Source organism: Coloeus monedula (assembly GCF_965178545.1).
Source record: "Coloeus monedula genome assembly, chromosome: 1".
Classification (NCBI taxonomy): Eukaryota; Metazoa; Chordata; class Aves; order Passeriformes; family Corvidae; genus Coloeus; species Coloeus monedula.
The window spans coordinates 68766723-68773824 of NC_138781.1; positions in this window are offsets into that span (position 1 = coordinate 68766723).

The following is a 7102-nucleotide window of genomic DNA, read 5'->3' on the forward strand; positions in this document are numbered from 1 at the left end:
TTTGTTCTCTAACAACAGCAGGCGGGGAGTTGTGATAGATCCCACTTAGTCTTTTGAGAAACAACTAAATTCTGTGAGTTAACTTGTCTTCTTTTACCATCTAAGGAATATTGGCAGGCTGCAACCATTTTCCTCTGTTAGCCCTTGAAATGATTCTTCATGCTTTTGTCACATAATTAAAATTAGATTATTGCAACTCCCTGCTGGCTGGCCTTAGAGCTTTGTAAACACTCCAGCTGGCCCCTAGGTTCATAGTGAAAGGGATGCTCTAAGCATATTCTTTCTTTGTCCTCTCTTCTCTCATCTGTGTTGAAATCGCTGCACTTGCTAACTGCCAGCAGAATGTATTAGGTTATTGCTTTCTAAGGGCAGTGAACATAATGTTAGAGACATTATGTGCCAAAGTCTCTCCCAAGCTTTGCTTGAAAGAGTCTGGATGCAAGAGCTTTCAATCTATTTTCTCTTTGTTGGTGAGGTCTCTTTTTGCTGAAAAGAAGGGAAAGAAGGGGGAGGGAGTGGAGGAGCACAGGCTCTCCTAACAGAGCATTCAAATAGAAAATGCATACAGCTACACAATTTCAAAACCAGGGGCTGACTTTCACTGACCAGTGTGTAAATACCATGGACATTATGCAGTTGCTTCTTCTCCATGATAAAATGACTCCCTTCCACCCCGATAGATGAAAGCCATTTTGAAATAACAGCATCTCCCACTACAGCCAGGCTTTCTGAGTTCAGTAGGGAGCATTCCTGGCTGACTTCTTTTTATGTCACATTTGCTTATGGACCGTTACTCCCACATTCGCATCCAGCCAGTTCCATCTTATAAATCTTGCATGGAACATCGCGACCGTGTGAGATTTGCCTTATGAGCTTGTAGGGATTATCATATTAAAGTTCTCAAGAGTCTGAATGACTAATTGTTAATGAGAGAGAAAAATGCAGGGATAATGGTGCTTTAAAAGTAAGTAATACTAATGGCATAGTTTGTGTTTGGATGTGATTGCTCATCTTGCTGTCACACGTAGAGATTATCTCTTAGTGTCCTCTAGTTTTATGGGCCTATAACCTCAACTCTATAATCAGATAGTAAGCACTTATTCTGCTGAAGAACTACAGTGGTGAAGAAACACAAACAGGCAGTAAAGCTGGCTCTATTGAACTCTCCAAAACTATCAGAGCCTCACCACTGAAGCCAAGAGTACATTTGTTTGGGTTGAGTTTTTACAGAGCCTTGGCCAGCCAGTGTTATGAAAGGGTGACTATGGCTGCAGAACCACAGGAGCAATACTGTAGAATACGAATATTCCCCTTATTTGTGCTTCACCTTTTCTCTCATATTAATGATTTATGTTCCAGCCTGGTCACCTCTGTGCCCAGTCACTTTTTCTGTGCTATCTGTTCCTTTGGACACCAGTATTTAGTCATGCAGTGCTGTTACTATCCAGGGGCTTGATTTTTAAATCTCTTGGACAGATTTCCAGAATGACTTCCCCATCCAGCTGAAAGCATAAGCACTGCGGGTCTTTGGCAGCTCTGCAAATCAAGAGTACAGCTCCTAGAAAAAGTCTGAAAACAGTTGATTCTTACACTCAGCTTCCTGCCACAGTGCAGTTTGTGACTGCTGGCAGCCACAACATAACATAAGCTCCATTTCTTTTCTCCCCTGTCTCATTGGAGCTTTTGCTAACATAAATACGTTACCACGGGTGAGCAAGTGCACAACGCCATGGCTAATGCAGAGAACTTCCTCTCCTGTGATAGAGATGGCATTTGCCATGCTCTGCTGCCTTGCCAGTGCAAACATCTCCACTGGGGACCTCGCCACCGCAGTGCTGGCATGCCATTGCCTTTGAACAGGGACGGTGCCAACCTCCCAGACAGCCGTAAGCATGCGAAGCCAAGACACCATGCATCAGGGCCTGTGCATGTGTCAAGGACAGGTTTCCCAGGCTGAAATGTCAAAGCAAGTGTTTTTTCCCTCAGGAGGTGCATTTGTCTCTATGGTGAAGAAAATGTATTATCACAAGTGTTGCCTTTGAGCTCAGAGCTGGATAAAGACCAAACAGACACTGAATCCAGCAAAATTTCAGCAACCCCCTCTTCAGAAACATTCACATCCTCTGACAACTTTTTTCTTCCAAGAACCAGTCTGCTTCCAAAGAGAGAGCTGAATGCTGACCAACACAGTCCTTGCTTCCAGACTTTGCATGACAACTGCTTGGAAAGCAACACTTAAAGTTTGTTCTATTGAGGACTACTCTCAAGTCTAGAGCCCTTGTTAGCCAAGTTGGGACTCCACTTCTTGTGAGCCTGTGTCCCCAGATATTGGCATAGATAAATGGCCTCTAACCGGGCTCTTTATTTTGCTCCTAACATTACAGACCCCACACAGAGACACAACCCATAGTTTCAGACCTGGGGCTTGCAGAGGGCTGTGCAGTGATCCTATTGCTACTGAGTCTCAAAGGCATCTAAGGGACAACTGATTCCAGCATGCTGACAAGCCAGCTAGGACCCCTGCTCCTGACTTCACACCAGCTTCCTTCTGGGTGTCAGCTGCTGACTCTGACTGAGTTAGTCACTGCTGTGAGCCAAAAGAGCCAGGACCCAGAGGGTATTTCACTCTTAAAACATCTTGCAATGCTGCAGAAATGCAGGCTTGTGGAATGAAACAGTTAAGCAGGAGGAGATGGATACTTTATCACTTGACCAAAATGGGCAAGCAGAAAATCTCCAGTTGCCTTTCACAAGTCATTTCATGTTATTTCTCCTGTGTTGCTCTGATGTTTTCCTGTTTCAAAGAGAGTGGGGGTGGTATGGAGTTTTGTTTCTTTCCTTATTTTTAATTAGCACCTCTGGGCAGTGACCCAATCAAAGCCTCATCTCCCCAACAGAAGCCTGTCTGACCACAACTTGCATGTTGCAATTTTCATTCACAGGGAAAGACTATCTGTTGTCCAAGTATTTTTACTCTGTCGTAATCAAAATACAAATTGTGGCTTAACTTAAAATAGACATGTCAGAAACACTTGACATGACCTGCATACCTGTCAACAAGTGATAATCAAATTTCCTTGCCATACTAAAGTTGGGCAGAAGACATTTATTTAAAAAAAAACCAACCCAACCTATCTGGTTTCCATATCATATTGAATTTCTGAGACACAATGAGAGTTTTTCTTTTATGCAAAGGAGGCTAAAAGGAGTACAAGCAGTTAAAGGGATGTCTGCTGAAGCTGGGACAAGGGTACAACTTCTTTTTGAAACAGCCTATGTGCAGCATTACTGAAACTTAAAGAGCAGAGGTGGAATTATTTCTCTGTTTTTTCCATGTATTGATTATATAAATACAATTTCCCTTGTATAAATATTTAGCTTCTCTGTTTCTCTCTGAAAATCAAGCAGCAGCAGGGATAGAAAAGCAGGGAATACAATTGTAAAGCTGGCATTACAGTGTATTTGTGAAAGTTGAGAGCACAAATTGTAGTGCATTTTTAATGAAGGTAAAACCCAAACTGACACTGTCCCTTACAAAATTATTGGGAAAAAATATTACACAGTGCCGAAAGGAAACTTCATACAGAGAAGTTTCTTTTAAAAAAATGTTTAGCAGAAAAAGATAAAGGTGTAAGGAAAGAGAAATTATTCCAGCTCCTTTCTGGACAAACTTCTTTGGAAATACTCGCCGGAAACAAAAACCACATCCCAGGAATACAAACATATAGGCTTGTATAGTACATGGTTAAAATTATCAATGTCTCACTAACTTGTGATCCAGACTAAGCAGGGCATTAAGAAATCCAAAAGAGCACAGCATCTTCTATTCCTGAGGAGACTGAAAGGGTACACTGACATAACAGTTTCCAACAGCTGTGATAACAGCCTGCACAGGGTCATGCTGGAGCTGATGGACAACAGCCCCTTGCACACAGAGCACTGGGGCCGTGCTTCACAGGGCTGCCTGTTGCCAGGCTCAGCTCTGGTTACCTTGTACAGTATATCACAGACTAATCCTTCTGTGCTTGTCTGAGTCCTCCTCCGAGGGGTTCTCCCCCATCTCCTTTTCTGGTTTTGCCAAGGCAGAGGAATGCCTCTCCCTGCCTCCTTTACTTGATTCTGCCTATTTCAGCTTCTGACACAAAATGGCCCTTCCTCACCCAGAGGTGTTGTGAGATGCATAGAAGAGGGCTTTTCCTTTCCACACTAATTGCATATGTTTGGGATGTAAAAGTTCCAAACCTCTGCTAAATATGCATCAGAACAAAAGCATCTCTTTGTCATGACATCACTGCTCTAAAACAGGAACTTACTGGTTTAAAATCTGAGACACTTCCTATTTATTTGAACAATCCCCCACTAAGTTCAATGCAGTTGTACTGAGACAAAACTACAGTGAGAACTGCTGAACAGAAATGCTCACAATTATCAACTAATTATCCCAGGAAATCTACTGCTGTAGGAGACACTGTTGCCCTTGATCTCATGAGACAGAAGGACCAGAACACTGAGAGCTGTAGCACTCCTTTCTAGCCTTAACCCCAGCTCTGGGAAGACTGCTGTTCCTCCTGAAAAGCCACTCCATGGAAAAGGACCATAGTAACACATCCTAGACTATTTCAGCGGGGTAAAACACAGGGCAAGCTGCCCACAAATACGCATGGTAAGTGCAGAAAGTAGATACCAGGCGTCCTTAGCTGATGAATATTCCAAAATAAATGTCACAGGAGGAGACCTTTCTCCTGTCCAGCAGCACAGCTTCAAGAGGGATGTTGCAGACCAGGTGTTGCCATGGGATGTCTTCAGATACTGTCTCAGGATATCTTGACTGTTTCCTGTGGATTAACAGAGAAGGTGAAAGAATGAATTCTGAACATGTGGTCCTCTCTTTATATGTATTCTGAGGGACGTGGAGTCTGACTCCTCGTAAGTCTAAAAAAACTGCAAAGACCATGTAACTTCTGGAGGGAGGAAGTGTAGCTGGCACCCAGGGAAGCTGAGAAGCATTAAAAACTAAAAACCAAACCTGACTTTTTTTGCAAAGATGGCACCTGGATTCTGACAAAAACAGATTTGCAATGCAAATTTGCATATTTTAGGAAAGTCTGAGTGCAGAAGGCTCGGAAAGGTGTCAAATGTCTGATACAAACTATGTTCTGAAAATATGTGGAAGGAGTATGGATAAAGATGATGTTAGAGGCATTAACTAGTTTTCTGATTATTTGTCTTCGCAGATGGCAATTTGTGTCAGTTTAATTTTTAAGCTGCTTCTGGAATTTTCTGTTTCTGTTCCTCCAGGTTCAGCTGTCCCTTGCTATCCTTTTGCTGGACTGCATGCTAATGCCCTGTGATGTGCCAAATGTGGAGAGAACCAGTTGCATATGCCATGCTTTACTGGAGGGGATGAAACCTCTGAAAAGCAGCAGGAAAGGTAAATGTTTAACCTTTTTCCTCTTTCCTCTTTCTCACACAAACTGACTGTGATTGCACTTAAAAGGCAGAATTAGCACCTGAGACAATACAAGGTCAAAGGATGTGGAATTCATATTCTAAGCAAACAATGAAGAGTAGCTGCAAGACTTTTGGCACCTGAGTATGATGAAGCTTTCAAGAGAATTTCCTCCTGAAGGGACATGAACTATTGGAGATTACACATACTGCATACTCAACTTGCACACTTACAGAAAAATTCCCTTTTAGGCAATTGTAAAATGCATGTGTTTCAACCATTTCCCTGGCACTAGTATAAACAAAAATAAGGAGAAGAGAGCTGCAGAGGACGATTCACAGAGGCTGGGGATTAGTGAAAGGAACATGAAACCATGAAAGATGTATATGCCCTTATTTTCTCTAATGCTCACAGCCGAGTGAGCAAATGGCCACTCCTGGTATGACTAATGATGTAACTACTTAAGGACTTATTTCTACTGAAGTTTATGAAAGTTAAATCAAAACAAACCACACAGTTTAAAATAGAAATGTTCACTATCTGCTGTGAGCTGCAGCAGACTATTTCAGCACATGTATGATTTTAAGCACACGTGCAGTTCTTTGGAAAGAGATGCAGTGCCTAAAACCATGTGCTCGCATTGACTGCTTTGCTGAATTGGGGTCTCCATCTGACCATACTGAGCTGCACATCCAATGTCTGTGCAACTTTACTTTGTAGCCATTAGTTTTGGCCCCATGGGAAGCTATTTATAAATATCTGAAATAATTAAATCAGATCTGTACAGCAGAAAAAGGACTCATCGAAATATGGTCACCATGGCAACAAATATTTTCTGGATGTAGTTTTGCTTCTAATCAGCAATGGCGTCCCCATGTTCCTAACAATGGCAAAAGTTGTCAGGCTTTTCTTGTTTGCCTGTTTGTATTAAATGTGTTCTTACAGAGTAAAACAATAAATGGAAGTATTTTAGACGAAAGTCCCTTTTCAGAAGTATTTTACACTAGTTAAAAAATTATTAGGAACTTGAAAAGGGAATCAATTGTTTTCCCACTTTCTGACTGCCCTCCGGCCTCCCTGGTACAGAGTGAGCCTCTGCTACACTGAGAAATTTCAGAGGCTCCAACTCTGAATTCAGATATTAAAGTGATCCCTTCACTACCAACAGCAGCTGAAAGCAAGGTTAGAAAGAAATGAAGCCACAAACCAAATAGCTGTTTCCAACAGGCAGCGCTGGCTCACTCCTGTGTCCATATTAAACAAAAACAGAAAATAAAAGGTGCTCACACTTCACCAGACCCCACCTGCAAAATATTCTTCTGGCCATGTCAATCACAAAAGTTAGGCCCTACATGCAGTACATGCTGGAAATGTCCAGGTCATGTCTGTGCATAGTCTCTGAACTTGCCAACATGGCCACAGCCTCCTTGGAGTTTTGCAAATTTCATGCTTTGTGGATTGAGTCTTTGATAGGTTGTAGATATCTCAGGGCTTTGTGAACTTATCTGCACTTTGGTGGAGCTTAAAGACACCAAGGAATTGTTTGAGTTTGCTTGCTCTTTTTTTTTTTTTCCCCTTGAGTACATAAAACAACATTTCAAAAATAGTTTCAAACACCAATCTTGTCCATTGCCATATGAGAGGGCATTTCCA